At 37.4% G+C, this 16,498-nt stretch overlaps 1 long non-coding RNA gene across 2 annotated transcripts in view; it reads left to right on the top strand.

Annotated features, from left to right (window-relative positions):
- Positions 1 to 16,498, top strand: part of LOC121168602 — a 130,638-nt gene that overhangs the window by 54,893 nt on the left and 59,247 nt on the right. The window contains exon 3 of one of the 2 annotated variants that reach the window (XR_005885734.1): positions 630 to 738. This is a non-coding gene — a long non-coding RNA (uncharacterized LOC121168602). Of the gene's footprint in view, positions 1 to 629; positions 1,679 to 16,498 lie in introns of those variants that run through there. The other variant, XR_005885733.1, reaches the window with a different exon arrangement.

The raw sequence follows: 16,498 nt of genomic DNA, 5'->3' as shown, positions 1-16,498 counted from the left end.
CTACACTTAAACAGCTTTCAAATAATGATAGAAATTAGCTTTTAAAACTACTGTTAGTTTTAATAACTTCACTAGATTTTACTGTGTCTAATGTGTCAACCTCTTTTTAATGTTCCAAATTCAACGCTATTCAAGGAACAAAGTGAGCGTTTCTTGTAAATGCTATGCATATTCTTATGCACACAAATGGTGAAATTGCATTGCTGGAATTAATGTAACATATGCATAAATGTGCATGCTTACACAATGAACAAATGCTACTGTTAATTTTTGAGGATAACTTACCATGCAGTTTGCTTTACTGTCTGCTTCTAGTGAGATAATTAATTATGACTTGGTTATATATTGCTCTATTAATTTACTTGTGTTGGCAGTTTGACTTGTAAGTCTTTTAATGGCCTTTTAATAGTTTAGAAGCAAATATAAGTAACTTTGTGATTGGAATAGAAATTTGCTAAGATGTATTTCTGAATGAAATCAGCCAAGGTCAACAGAATGAAATAATTTCACCTCTGTGTATATGGTATATTTTTCCTGCCCCCTCTCTGTTTAAGAGTAGATCTTAGTATGAGACTCAGACCTTAACAGGCAACAGGTTTTTCACTCAGAAACCTTCCACTCTCTAACAGGAGAAGATCAGTGTTTATTTAGCATTGGTCAGAAGACTTGGCTCCTTGCATGAAGCTCTAGAACTGAACACTTGCAGTTGAATGAATGGATGTGGCAATCTGCAGACCGGTAAGCAAAACAGTGAGAAGAAAAATAATGAAAATTTATTGTTGAGTGCCACAGATATTTTGGCCGTGGTGAAGTAAGTGAAGTGTTTATTTAAATGCACTTTATGTTTTATTGGATCCTATGTGTAGTTGAAATTCCTTGCCCTTCATTTGAAGTAAGGAATGGCTATAATGTGCCTTAAGAATTAATTTAGGGATGAGCATTTTGTCTATTGGTTAAAACTCTGCCTAGACAGCTGCATCCTGTATCAGAGGGATTGAGCCCAGGCCTGGCACCTGGTTGCAACTTCCTGTTGCTAAAGAGCCTGGAAAGCAGCAGTGATGATTTCAGGGTATGGTCCCTGCAATCCATGTGGGAGACCTGGATTGAGTCCACAGCTCCTGGCTGTGGCTTGGCTCAGTCTCTGGTGGGCATTTGGTGAACAAGCCAGGGGATGGGTACTCCCTTTGTCTCTGTGTAGGTCTTCATTTTCTCATTTGTGGTCGCATGTGCACATGTTCAAAGGAACAGACATTCAAGCAGGCCTGCAGAGAAATGCTTTATTCAAAGACCAGAGGGCTCGTTCAGTCTCTGGAATGAGTGTAAAGGCAAAGCACTGGGGCTAGCTGTTTATCATCAGGCTCACGTAACAGCTATTCCTGTGTACGTTCAGGGAGAGGTAGACACGGGTTTGATACATAATTAGTTATTTTTTATCACATTCTCATAACAAGATACATATCTTTAATGTCCACCTAGGGTTCCACATTTCTCTGAAAACCTTCACAAGCTGGGATGTGGGCTTTCATGTCCAGTTGTGCACTCTATGTCAAGAATTTGCCTCAGTCTGTCTGTTGCTCAAATAAAAAAATAACCCACACAATGAATTCACTTCATTCTTTTAAATACATATGCTTTAGCTTTGCAATACTGCTTCATTGTTTTTCAGCTATATAGTGTGGAGACTAAGTTCTTTCTGGGTCAGGGTGGGTCAGGGTGGGTGGTGGGTCAGGGTGTCACCCAGGTACCCAGAGTTACATAACTTTCATATAACTATTTAATGATTGTAAAAACTGGTTCTTTTGGAGGTTACCACTAAATCTGTAAGGTGCTATATTGTTACCTTTTGATTTATTCAATATTGGCTGAGTCAGTGATACAAATAGAAAATGACTAGAGTTAGAATAACACCAAATCCCTTTCTGTTTTCTTCTCTAACTCTAATGATTATTGTTATAACTTTGCATAGGAATATTTTAATTCTTGATTCATTACCTTTATGTAGTATCTGTTGAGTTTACCTCATATTATGAGGAATTAGTCCCTTAATTCTAACTCTACCTCTTGTGTTGTCATCTAATTCCTTTCATTTTCAGCCCTTTCATAGAATAAGGAGTTATTTAATTTGAATCAATATATAACTATAATCAAGGCTTTTGTAATCCTTGACAATAGACTGAATCTAAAAATGGTAAACAAAAAACAGTATTTAAAGTAATTATAAAACATGAGATGCTAGTATCCAAATTATGCTATTTACCAGTAGCAAAGAAAAATCATAAAAATAATCATACATGCTTAAAATGGTGTTGTTCAAAATTCAGTGCTTTGTGATGAGGTCAAATGGGGTCTTTTCTATTGGAATGTGAATTACTGAAAATCAAGCCACATTTTTTTTTGTCACCTGAGTTTTTTATTGTCTCTCCTTTTCTTTATTGACAGAAGAAATCCATGTTTCAGAATCATGCTTGTTGAAAGGAATCCCCCTTGTTTCTTTAGATAGTTGTTTCCCAGACTCCTCTTCAGTTCCTTATAAATTTGAAACGCTAGATTCTTGTCTTCCTGAATAATTCCTATCCTGAATATTCATGCTTTTGTATCTATATTTATATGTATTAAATTTATAGTTCTTCTAAGCACATTTCTAGTAGTTGTGAAATACATAATCTAATAGATTTACGAAAATGTAGGTATGAAGTATTTTTCAGTTCTTGCATTCATCCAGTTCTTGACTAGGTTTAGAATTTTAGGTTTTAATTTTATGTTTTTTCAATGTTTCCTCTATTGTCTTTTAATACCGAGTTACTAATGCAAATGTTCTTTTCTTTAGTGTGTAAGTTATTTTCAAAGATTTGTTTATTTTTTGTTTCAAAGACAGACTCACAGACAGAAGGAGATACACAGAGAAATCTTCCCAACAAATATATTAGCTCCCCAACCCCCACCAAATGGCTGCGATGGCCAGATCTGCATCTGAAGCCAGAAACCAAGAGCTTCAGATGCAGGGACCCAAGGCTTGGGCCGTCTTCCATTGCCTTTCCAGGTCGCGAGCAGGGAGCTGGGCCAGAAGCCGAGCAGACGGGCTATGAACTTATGAACTGGCACCACAGCTACCACATTATGGAATGCTGGCACCACAGGCACAGGATCAGTCCAATACATATCATTACGCCGTCTTGTGTGTAAAACATTTTATTACCTTCCTTTAATCTTTGAGGTTTCCCTTTTCATGCCTCCTCTTGCGTCTTTTTAAAAATTTCATATTGAAGGGCCGGGCATAATGGCCTAGTGGCTAACGTCCTTGCCTTGAATGTACAAAGATCCCATATAGGCGCCGGTTCTAGTCACTGCAGCTCCACTTCCCAAGCAGTGGAATTGCTTGTGGCCTGAGAAAGAAGTTGAGGACAGCCCAAAGCCTTGAGACCCTGCACCTGCGTGGAAGACCTGGAGGTAGTTCCTGACTCCTGGTTTCGGATCGCAGTTGTGGTCACTTGGGGAGTGAATCATTAGATGAAGATCTTCCTCTCTGTCTCTCATCCTCTCTGTATATCTGACTTTTCAATAAAAATAAATAAATCTTAAAAATTTCATCATACTGAAACTCAAGCCTTTCAATGTGTATCTATGCTTTTATTCTATTATTCCCTAAATATTATCATTTTCCCATTTCTTCCACTTATAGTATGTCCCATCTCTATTTTTCTTAATTCTTTTTCTTTATGATTCAATCCTTACTGATCTATTCTCTCTTTTATTCTCTCCCTCCTTCCTCTCTCATTTCCCATTGCTTGCTTTCTGGGTTTAATTCTTACTAAATTATGTTGTACCTCTTGGGTCAATTCTCTATATATTATCTTTTTACTGTTTTATTTCTTTAAATTTTCTGATGTTTATTTTTCTTATCATTATTTGGCTCATGTGTTGTCTCCTTTGGTCTCCAGGTGTACACTGTGTGTTTGTCCTGCCTGAATTTTACATTTCCAAGAACTTTTTATTTTTGCTCTTCTTTTGAAACAACCTGATTATACCATATGGAAAAAGAATCACGTTAAAAGTATTATTATAATTTTACCAGTCAGTTTTCCTGAATTAATTCCTGCTTCCTATACTGTTAATTATTCTGCTGATTATGTTGACTATGTTAGGTATTTACCGTATATTACTGTCTTTGCTTTTCAATTCTATTAATGAATACAGAGCCAAATTGGCTAACAGAGGGCAATGGCATAGGTTTCTTCCTCAAAGATACTAATGGCTAAGATTTCAGATCACGGAGCAAGGCTTCCTAGTTTACTGATCCTGATAATGTGTGAGGGCTTGGGCTGATCACTCTATGTTTTCTGTGCTTTTTCTGTAAAATTGGAAGCACAATAATTGTACCTTCCCTGTGAAAATAATCAGCATATTAAAGTACCTATAACGGTGTCTGGTATATGGCTAGTGCTATACAAATATTACCTTTAATTAAATTTGTACAGTTTTTTTGCATTATGTAATTACTTTTTGGCTCTGTGAACAGTTCTAGCCACATATGAAAGGTTTTGGGGCATATGCTATGGCACAGTGGGTAAAGCCACCACCTGAGGTATCAGTACCAACTCATGTTCTGGCTGCACTACTTTTGATCCAGCTCCCTGTTAGTGCACCTGGGGAAGCAGTAGAGGATGGCCCAAATCTGTGGGATCCAGAAGAAGCTCCTGGCTACTGTGTTAAGAGGAGCCCACCTCCAGCTGTTGCAGTCATTTGGGGAAGCCAAGTAGCAGATGAGAGATATAGATAGTGAGAGCAACCAAGTAAGCTTAAAATAATTTTAGACACCTATGACAGTCATGAAGAAAATCAAGAATAAAGTATGATGAGAGTGTGGGATACAGAAAGTGTTATTATTAGTATTTTAATATTTATTCTTGAAATGGCAGAGTTACAGAGAGAGAGAAGGAGAGAGAGAGAGACAGAGAGAAAGAATGATTTTTCCTTTTGTTAGTTTACTCCTCAAATGCTCATAATGGCCAGAACTGGGCCTATCTGATACCAGGAAGTAGCAGTGTCTTCTCAGTCTCCTGTATGGGTACAGGCTCCCAAGAACTTGGGCCATCCTCAGCTGCTTTTAGGCCACAGTGGGGAGCTGGATGGGAAGTGAGCAGCCCGAACTTAAACTGTCATCCATAACTGATGCCACTGTTGCAAGTGTAGGCATTGCCTTCTATGCTAAAATACTGGCCCCAAGATTATTATTTTTGATAAATCCTTGAGACAAAAACTACTTAGCATGACATGCTGACAACTGGTGAAGAGTGGAATTTGAAAAGGGCAAGTATAAAAGCAGACAGAAATGGTATCAGGCTGTTGCAGGAGACCTGAGGAGAAGTGATACAAAATTCTTACAGACTTAGAATGGAAAACTGTTTGAAAGCAGGACCTTTAGTCTCTCCTGTTTCTCAGTATATGAAACAACCTGTCATATGATACATACTCAATAATTAGTGCTACGGTTGTGTGGGTGATCAGATTAGTACACCAGACTGCAGTAGTCTGATGACTGGTGTTCCTCCCAAATCCACACAATGAAATCTAATCCAGAGTTCCAAGTTGGTTTAAACTTTAGAGCTATGTCCTAATCCACTTAAGTGGCTGTAACAAAAATACCATAGACTGGTTGGCTTGAAGGCAACAACATTTTTATGGACTCTAGAAGTTCAAAATCAAGTACCAGCAGATTCAATGTCTTGTAAGGGCCCAGCTCTCATAGACAATGCTTTTGTGTCTCCACGTGGCTTAAGGGAAAAATAAGCTCTCATATATTAATTCCATTCAGAACTTTCATTGAACTTAGAATTCTGGAATAAGAAGCAAAAGTGTAATTTTAAGAAGTAAGGGAGCAAGAAGTAAAATATTTTACACGAGGAATGAGAATTAAAGACTGTCCAGTTGTGCTGGGTCTTGTTCACCAAAATGATGTTCATATTTGGTTGTAACTGTAATGGGGAGTGTGTGTTGAACTATGCCATGGTTTGACTCATAATTTTCAAAAGATCATTACTTTGCATGAATAATGGATTTTACAAGGAACAAGAATGGAAAAAGAAGTCATAGGAGTCCTGATGAGTGATGGGAGTAGCCTGTACTAGTTATTCCCAGCAGAGGGTATAAGGATGGTTTGAATCAGGATTTAAAGTGAAAACATAGATAGTTGCTAGAACATGTGAGAGAGTTGCAGTAGAAACTATAGAATTTAGGGGGACTTCTATAATTTGGGGGCTGAGTATACATATGTGTACAGTAGTCATGGAGAAATTTAGAAATAATCATGTTTGGATAAAGAGAGGACAGTCTGCTCTGATAAGTCCATTAGATATCCACATAGGCATGCCAAGTGGATAGTAGCTATTTGAACCAAGAGCTAAGGGAGGAAGACATCTTTGGAAAATAAAAATTTGGTTGTCTTTGTAAAGATAGTATTTAAAAACATGAAGTTATCTAATACATTGGGTTGAGTGGAGCAGAGGTCAAGAACAGAAACATTGGCGTCTTCTAAGTGAGAGACAAAAATATGCCCCCAGGGCTCTATATCCTTAGAGAGTATCTTTTCCTAAGTTTCACAAAGGTACAAAATGATAAGCATTCTGAATATGACCACACCTGTCTTAGCCTTCTAAAATTTATCAAAATGACAAGTGTTCAAACAGCATTATCTACTTTCCATGCTGATACAGATCCTCTCACTTTTAATATTAACTATCTGCATTTGGGAAAGATGGATGTAACAATTTAGATTTTGAAACGCTCATCTCCAGACTTACCTTTGTTTATCTACACAGTTGGCAATGAAATCATAATGGTTGATGAAAACTTGCCCACTGGCTTGGATGTTAGCTAAACCAAATTTATTCAGACATTAGCCACAGATCAAATTCATAGATATCAATGATGAACTCATATATTTTAGGTGCTTAGGAGCAGAGATTTAGCAACAAAGAAGAAACAACACCTAAGAGGATATGTAGTGTATAATACTTGGAATATCAAATCTTACTGTTGTTTATAAGAATCATTTGTTCGTCTGTACTCCTCTTTGTTTTTTTAATTAGCCTTTAAAAATATTTTTTCATAGCGTTACTCTTACAAGACATTCAATACAATGCACTACATAGTGATGCTCCCACTTGACCACCTGGACTGAATGAAAATCATTCTAGACTTCTGCTGGCTTATTGAATGAAGGGAGTTAGGAAAGCAGAATGAGGAACAGTGATTCAAGTGCAGGTTAAAGAAGTCATGAGGAGGTGTGGATTGAAGCAGGGTTGTCCTGAGCCAGCGATTGCTCTGCTGAGTTTCACTGTACTTGCTGTCTTGCCAGGGAATCAGATGTGAAATTATTCCTTTGTGGAACTATAGCTGGATGGTTTTTCTTGACAAGTGTGCCACAAAGAAACACGAGATCGATCAGCCACCCACCTTGTAATCTAGCCCTCATCTCCAGTTTCACACCTAAATCCCCTAGTCAGAAATCCTGGCAGTAGTAGACAGGACCAACATCAGGGACATGCTTTAGAAACAAGGTGGTAATACCCAGAGCAGAGCTAATTCCACAGATTATTTATTATCTGCAAAGTTCTTTGAGAATAACTGATGACAGGTCGCATGAGTTCAAATAATTCTGTTATCAGAAATACAGTTTTTAACTATACATGCATGATGGATTCAGCAGGAAAAATAAGTGAATTTCATGTTCATAAATTCTACAGATTTAGGGGAATTTAACACTGTCATCACTTGCTGGCACATACTGGAAATATTTAAGCTGTTGGACAATTCTGTTAGTAGCTGACAAGTTATGGAGCTTAATACATAATGGGCAGGTGAAAGCTTGCTATTGCTTTCAATTTGGTAGAACAAACAAAAGAAAATTTAGGGTTGTCATTGTGACATTCAGCATGCTTTCTACCCCTTGAAATTGTCGCTCTTACTGTTATTATATATGTTATTTCAAATTTTGCTTCAAATTCAAATTTGGGTGTCTAGCCAGAACCTTGGTAGGCCCTCCCTCAGAAGAGTACTGCAACATTGGTGGTGTCAGTGTGTCATTACAGATATCCGTAGTTGAGATTAACTATGGCAGCCCTTCCCTTCACTTTCAATGAAATTTTTCTTTATGTGGCTTTGGTTCCTACTAGAAAATCACCAAGGTGATCATTTTAACAATAGCTAAAAATCTAGTTGTATTGGATAGTGTTACAAAGAGTTTTTTTTGTTCCAAAGGTACTATAATTGTTTTAGATTACAATATTGGTGCACATAATATAGTGCTAAAATAGCCATATTGAAATATGCACTGTTATTATAAAACCACTTTCAAAACTTTAATGTTGTGTTCTATACATGATCTCCCCTTAGAGTTTCTCAGAATGTTCTCCATGCAGTGATTAATTAAGTTTTACAAAGTCTATGAAACATATTGTATTGATATATATACTTACGTAGTGGGAAGGAAATTTGGTGGAGAAAAGCAACATAGAATTACAAGGCAAATTTGTGATAGAGCAGGATTAGAATTCATAGCTTCTGTGACTATTCGTAGGAACTAAATAATACAGAATCTTATTAAATAATTGTGCAGAAGATAGTTGTAGGTGCAATTTTTAAATTGCATTGATCTGGAATGCTTTCTTTCTCCTTTAAAATATTTTCTATTAATTTGAAAGCATGATAGATTTGTGGAGGGAGTAAGATAGGGAAGAAAAGAGAGAGAGAGATCTTCCATTCACTGACTCCTCATATGGTGACTACTGCCAGGACTGAATCAGAGTTAATCCAGCAGCATGGATTCTGTCTGGGTTTACCACAGCTTCAAATATTTGAACCATCATCTGCTTCTTCTCGGGTGTGTTAGTAAGGAGATGGACTGGAATTGGAGCATCCAGGCCTCAAACTGGTAATGTGCTGTGCCACAAAGTTGCCTTCTCTAAAACTGGTATTGAGAGAAATAATTCAGTGCCATCAACTTCTTCATTTATCATAAGATTAGGTATCTAGGCCATAGGGATTGGCAGTCCTAAATATGAAATTAGGCATTTCTTACTTTTTATCATATGATACATGTCCTCTATAAGACTTAATTACTTATTTGAAATTTAGATTGACAGAGAGATAGCAAGAAATTGATTCAAACATAAGTTCACTTTCTAATTCCTGTACTGGCCAGGGTTGGGCCCTCCTGAAGTCAGGATTTAGAAATTTTATCCTGATGCATTATGGATGACAAGGAACCAAGTACTTGAACCTTTTCTTGCTGCCTCCTTAACACAGTTGTAGGCAGGTGGTTCTGAGGCAGAGGAGCTGACTCAAACCAGTACTCTAATATGGACATAAATATCCCAAACAGCATCTTAATCCACTGCACCACAATGAAAACACTGCTTATATTGTTCTTAGGTAATTCACAAAACCATTAATAAAGTATGTATTCCATGCACCAGAAGATAGCACATTAGTGATTTCTCAAAGTATTAACTTTGTAACCTTCATAACTTCATGACTTTATATGTTAAATTCATAATTTTATAATGCATGATAAATGCATTCTGACATGTCAATTCTCTCTTTTGGAAAATGTTTGTGGGAGGAGAATCAAGATGGTGGAATAGGATAAGGATACATTTAAACAGATGGAGAAATATTATCCAGTATGAAGCAGAAAGGGCACATTCCAGAAAATAGGAGAGGACAGAACAACAGTGGAGGGGCACCTGGAGACTGACAGACACAGGAAAGCAGCGGACACAATGGTGTGGTGTTGCAGTGACTGATACCCCAGCAACATTCACAGAGTGGCAATCTGAATTGCACCAGCAGCCAGAATTCCACCAGCAACCAATACTGCTGGTCAGTTTGATTTGACCAGGAGCAGAGACAGAGCAACAATCCCAGATGGGTAGTTTGGGAACAGGGTGGATTTCACAACCCAGTCTGCCCTCTAGAGCCATATCGGGCACCGTTTTAAGGAGGCAAGGTGTATGGACAGCACACACATGCACTGAACTGGAGTGAATTCATTTCTGGCTCAGCCCACTGCAACAACGTAGCATCCTAGGGTTTCACCCAAGATAGGTCCAGTTAGCCCTCAGACCTGTTGGCCTGCAGATCAAGAACTCTAGTAGTGGCATGTCAGGTGCCATTTTGTACAGTTTGGAAAAACTTTAAGACTACAGGGAACAACAGTGAGCTGCGTATGCACTGAGCTCGGGGAGCTCACTGAGCTCAGTGCATTGCACTGGTCCCAAGGGAAAATAATAGCAACTATGGCATTGTATGGATCAAAATAGGTCCATGTGGCTCTCAAAGCTAACGGCCAACAGGTTCCTGCAAGATTACCAGTAACAACAACCTAGCTATATGGGACACCTTGTGTCTCCTTACTCCTGGAACCTGCTCCAACTGGAAGTGGGAGAAAGGTTGTACAGACAATGGTGCAGCCTCAGCGTGGTATCACAGGAGGTGAAGACTGGTAAGCCAGGAGCTGGGGCTACAGAGACCAAGGTAACGTAAGAACCCAGACCTGGAACTTGTTGGAAGGAGTGGCACAACTGATTGCAAACAAAGAGCCAGGTACCAACTGCAATAAGTAAAACTGAACTGTAAACCTGTGCGTGACACAGCTTAGAAACCTACCCCAAGGAGAAGAATCTGATCATCCAAGTACAATGACCAAGAGCAAAAGAAGAGACAGAGGCACAGTGAATATTACTGAAGACTCCCCTGCAAAGGAGCAAAGCCCTTTGCCAACCTCAGAGTTAACTGAGGAATACATCAGGAAAATGGGGAATACAAAATTCAAAATACTTGTGATAAAACTTTTTATCAACAGTGAGAAGCATGTAACACAGGCTTTCAAGGAAGTCAAGGAATATGTCACACTGAAAATAAATCCAAATAAAAGTTGATATATCAGAAATGAGGAATACAGTGGAGCACATTAAAAGTACAGTGGAGTGTCTCCAAAATAGAAGGAAGGAGGCAGAAGAAAGAATCTCAGAATTGGAAAATATTTCCTATAACCAGGGGGAAACAAATAAAAAGCTGGAAGCGGAGCTGGATCAGGCCAAAAAAAGAATTGAAGGACGCTATTAAGAGGCCTAATACAAGAGTTATGGGTGTCGCAGAAGGTACAGAAAGAGAAGCTGGGTTTACAAATGTATTTAATAAAATAATAAGGGAAAATTTCTCTAGAGAAAGAATTGGGAAACAACATCCAGGAAGGGCACAGAACTCCCAACAGGATTGACCAAAAGTGATCTTTACCAAGACATATCATAGTCAAGCTCTCTTCAGTCCAACATAAGAAAAATACCCTTAAATGTGAATGTGAAAAAATTCAACTGACATATAAAGGAATGCAAACTGAACTCACAGGAGACCTCTCACAGGAAACTCTACAGGCCAGAAGAGAATGGAGTAACATATTCCAGATTCTAAAAGCAAAAAATTGTTGGCCTAGGATAACGTACCAAGCAAAACTTTCCTTTGTCTTTGAAAAAGAAATAAAATTCTTCCACAGTAAAGAAAAGTTAAAAGAACATGCTTCTTCCAAACCTGCCCTACAAATGATACTCAAAGATGTTCTCTTGACAGAGAAAAGGAATAGCGCCCTCCCAAACCACAGGCAAATGTGAAGAACATCCCAGTAAAATAGCAACAGAAGACTAATCAATGAACAATCCATTGCTAAAATGACAGGACCAAATCACCACCTATTCGTATTGACCCTGAATGTAAATGGCTTAAACTCATCAATTAAACGTCACAGATTAGTAGACTGGATTAAAAAACAAAACCCATCCATTTGTTGCCTACAGGAGACATGTTTCACCAAAAAAGATCAGAAGAAACTATATCTCATGGATTTTAATTGTTTTTGTTGATTTCATCACTTCAAAACACTTTCTTCTGATTAAATTCTTCAATGACTCATAGATCATACAGTTGTATCATTTTCTTGAAAAAGGCTCTTGATTTTCTTTTTCATTTCTTCAGCTACACATTCATCATTCAATAGCATGTTATTTAACTTCATGGTGTTGTTAATTTCTTTTTTTTTTCTTCCTATGGTTGATTTTGTTTTGTGACTTTTCATTTAAGGGAATGTATAGTAACTGTAATGGAGAATGTCATATGCAGATGTGAAGATACAATGCAGTATGCATCTCTGTTGCCAGATCAAAGATGGACTTGCAATGAAACTGGTTACTATAGCTTGACAATAGGATGCTGGACTCTGCCATTGTCCATGCCTGCAATGATGGACATATGACTGTGTCTGAAGAACTATACTATAGTAACGATATAGGGGAACTCAGTGAGGGGGAAGGGAGTTGGCGAGGGGATGAGGGAAATCCCAGGGCCTATGAAACCGTATCATAAAATGATTATAATAGAAAGAAGTGGAAAAAAAAAGGAAATGCTTACTAGACTCATTTCACAGGGCCATTAGCCTCACAAAATAATTCACATAAAATGTTACAGCTTGTGTGAAATATAAAAAAAAGATATGGAATACTGGAGAACTACATGGAAATTTTCAGCTGTTGAAATTTTTATAAGGATTTTTTTCTGAGAGAAAAGCAATCTAATAAACCTGCTCACTTTTAAAGAATTACTTTTTTTAGCATCCCTTTGTATTTTGTTGTTATTACAACATATTTTTGTTATTTTGTTGTTACGTTTTTGTAGGTATAAGAATTCCTCCTCCTCTCTTTTTCCTCCCTTCCATTTTTTCATCCTGCCATTCCCTTCATGTTACAATAGTAGTACACACAGTTACAAGTTTAATATGCTGCTATTTAAATGTTTCATGCATTGTAGGTATTTATAGACAGAGTTTGGAATGTCTAGTGTCATATTGTCAAGGTATATTTAACTGTTTCATTGGGCGTTCTCCTTTAGTTTGGGAGTAGAGTTTCCTGCAAAGCATTAAAATTTAATATTAAGTATAATATTTAATGCTGATTAATATATGTAAATTTTAATATTAATCTTGAGTGGAATTTACCCTTTTTAAGAAAAGAATGTTTACAGAAGATTTGTTTGCAGTGGGGGAATCATTTTCATTGAGCATTATTTCAGGTGGCTCAATTATGCTGTGTTGAAATTTCCTTGGTGTTTGTAACAATGTTTGAGAGAAGATAGTAGGAGAGTCACTGACTAGTGATATCAATTCAGATAAATGTGAGTGGAAGAGCAATCATTATCTGGAGCAGCGTGGCTTGTGTGAAGATGCCTGGAGGAAAATGGAAGCACCCTCCTTACCTTCTCCTCTGAAGAAAAGGATTACTCTCGGGAGGAAGCACTTAGGCTCACAATGATGAGGGGGTGCATCAAAAATTAGAAGCATGGTTTGCAGTGAAATCCAATAAATGTATTCCATAAATGATTGCTCAGTGATACCCATATTCCAGATATAATTTCAGCGCTAGAAAATGAACAGAATAAGAAAGACTGCATATGTGATCTGTTATATAATGTATCATGCATGGGCTACAGGAGAGATTGTCACAAGATCTAGGTCACATGAATTAACAAAATAAAATGCAATAATTGGGGTGTCTTAAGCCGAATCTTGTATAGTAGGATGCCGAATTTGATCCTGATTTCACTCCTAGATGCAGCTACCCGTTTTTGTGCAGCTCCTAGGAGGTAGTAGATGATGGCTCAAGTGATTGCATCCCTGCTACTCTCCTGGGAGACACGGTTGAGGTCTCAGTTTGTGGCTTGGTCTGGCCCAAGGCTGGCTATTGTGGGCATTTGGGATGTGAGCAAGCAGTATGGAATGTTCTCTATTTCCATGTCTTAGCCCTCCAAATGAAATGCACAATTAAATAAATGCTGTATGTTACATATTGTATGTAACATATTTGCTGTATGTTACGCATTGTCTGAGAGATTTCTATTAAATGTATTAGTTACAATATAAGCATAACGTAAGCTTAAAAACTCACGATTGTGGAATCATCACATATGTGTACATAGTGGATTATGGATTATTGTTGAAAGTAAAGGCTATGAATATAATTATAAAATTTTGGAAACATAAATCTTAAATGTGAATAACATTTTTTGTAACTATTTCAAGGTTGCATAAAGTGTGTGGCAAATTGTATCTGCACTTTTCTATGCATAATGATGCAAGCTAGAAAAAGGAGAGAATTAAATACTGGAATGGGTTATTGGTATCTTATTTTGTCCCAAGTAAAATTAATGAAGAACTAATGGAAGTCATTTAAAAATATTTGTTTCCCTGAGGTAGAACTGACCAAACTGCATCCACTGGTATGTGTATTGACTAGTACAAGTGACAGACTAAACCTAACCCTGCATTGGCTGGCACACACAAGAGACAAGTCTCAGGTCACCCAAGGTGAGACTTATCTATCAGTGGACTCTCCTAGTAGACCACTGGACTGAAATCTCTGTGGCAGCGTAAGTCACAGTGTATGGTCCAATCTTGGAATGCATACACTGGGACTGGACCTCCCCAGTTGCTGATGCCTGTGCAGTGGACAGCATATCCAGATGCACACGGAGGATGTGACAGCCAGCACATCTGTGCCAGTATGGAATGTTAACTGTCTCATTAGGGGATGGAAAGCAAAACAAATTGTTTAAGATGCACTAACGCAGACTTTTTCAATTGGTAGACCTTGGCAATTTTTTCAGTTCTTGAGCAATAAAATCAACAACTTCTTAGAACTATCAAAACAACTTATGTAACACCCTCAGAACACTTTTCCCCACAATGGGTGTCATCAGAGGTCTGTCCCCTACCTCCATGTGCTGATGTGGTTTCACAGCAACGAGCGGCCCTCTCCCTATCCTCTCCTGAAGATATGGGAGAAAAAAGAAAAAAAAGACGGAAACATGGGCTTTACCCACCTTCCTCCATACCTGACAGTGCCCACCCTAATCAGAGGCCCAGATTGGCATATATCTCACGCAGCTATGTAGGTAATATTAAAAATAAATTTAAAAATATTTCTTTAAACCCTGTACTCAAATATTCTAATATTTTAATTTTATTTGCAAACACAGGGAAGTTTTTGAAAAGTATCTATTTTATCAGAGCACTACAGAAAATTTGCATTCATTTGTATATGTGTTAAACAGGGAAAGAGGGAAGGAAGACTAGAGGATAAAAAAGGAATAAAGAGAAAAAAGAGAATGAGTATATTTGAAACATCATAATTTTTATGTATTGTGTGTTGTTAGAAAATTTCTTCTAAGGACATTTCAAAGTTAGTAGTTGGCCTGAATTCCACAAACAATATGGCCCTTTTAGCCTGTGGTTCAATATTTTTATGCAGAGTAATACATTTAGCAATTTTTTCTCTATTAAAAATGATTACGTATTTTTTTTATGGTGACATGAAAACATCTGGATTTTTTTCTCTCCCCTGCAGCACCTTCATCAACACCCTGGGAAGATGAGATTGAATAAAAGTTGATTTTAATCTCAAAAGAGAAGCATTTAGTATGGCTTAAACTTATAGTCATTATATTTGAGTTAGTTTTTTATTCTGCTGGGTTCCATTTCTTAATGTGCTTTTTTTTTTTTGGTGATTCATTTCTCTGATTTTTCTCCTGCTTATTTCCATTATTTTTGACCCTAGAGTATGATTTTTAAGAAATTAGTTATTTTGAAAAATGTTTATCACATGAGAGTCATTTTTGTAGTGCCTTAAGGACCCTAGTCAAACACTGTAATAAAATGTAGTAGAAATAACATAGAAGTATGTGTGTGTATATGTGTATAAGCATATATCTCACAAATATAATTTTCCTATCCAAGATAAATTCTCTGCTTCACTTTTCCATGGAAGAGGAAAATGTTTTTAAAATTTGATTCTTCTATTAAAATGGATAGAAAGTGAAATAGTTGATTTCCTGGTTATCTGCACAATACAGTGTTGGTGAGTGTTAAAGCAGACAGAGATTCTGGCAGAAGGTTGGTCCAGAGAGCCCTTATGAGGAACAGCATTTGACCCTTTTGTTTTCTTCCTGCCTGGAAAGCAAATGTGATGTGTGATGGTACAATGACCATTTTCCAAATTGAGACAAAGCCGCCTGATAATTATGCACAGCAGAAACACAGAAGGAGCCTAGGTCTTTGTTTTAAAAATGGTGCAAACTTCTTGACTGATTTTGTATTAATGTAAGAAAAATGAGCTTCTATTTGCTGAAGCCACTATTGTTAGTGCTTCTGTTTTTTAAGTTTTCTTTTCAGAAATTTAGTTTTATTGGAAAGGCAGGTTTATAGAGAGAAGGGATACAGAGAGAAGTGATCCCACATGGGATCCAGGCACATGTAAGGTGAGGATTTAGCCAGTGAGCCATAGCTCTGGGTCTAGTTAAGGCTTTTTTCTTTTTTTAATTTCAGCTCAAAGAATTCGATCTGGCTTGAAACATCCAACAGTTGGCCTTTGCTCTTTGGGTGTCAGGTTGGGGGTCGACA

Source organism: Ochotona curzoniae, unplaced genomic scaffold (assembly GCF_017591425.1).
Source record: "Ochotona curzoniae isolate NIBS_2020 unplaced genomic scaffold, NIBS_Ocur_1.0 scaffold_1037, whole genome shotgun sequence".
Classification (NCBI taxonomy): domain Eukaryota; kingdom Metazoa; phylum Chordata; class Mammalia; order Lagomorpha; family Ochotonidae; genus Ochotona; species Ochotona curzoniae.
Note: the sequence above shows the minus strand (reverse complement) of the source record. Positions and strands in the feature narration are given on the sequence as shown.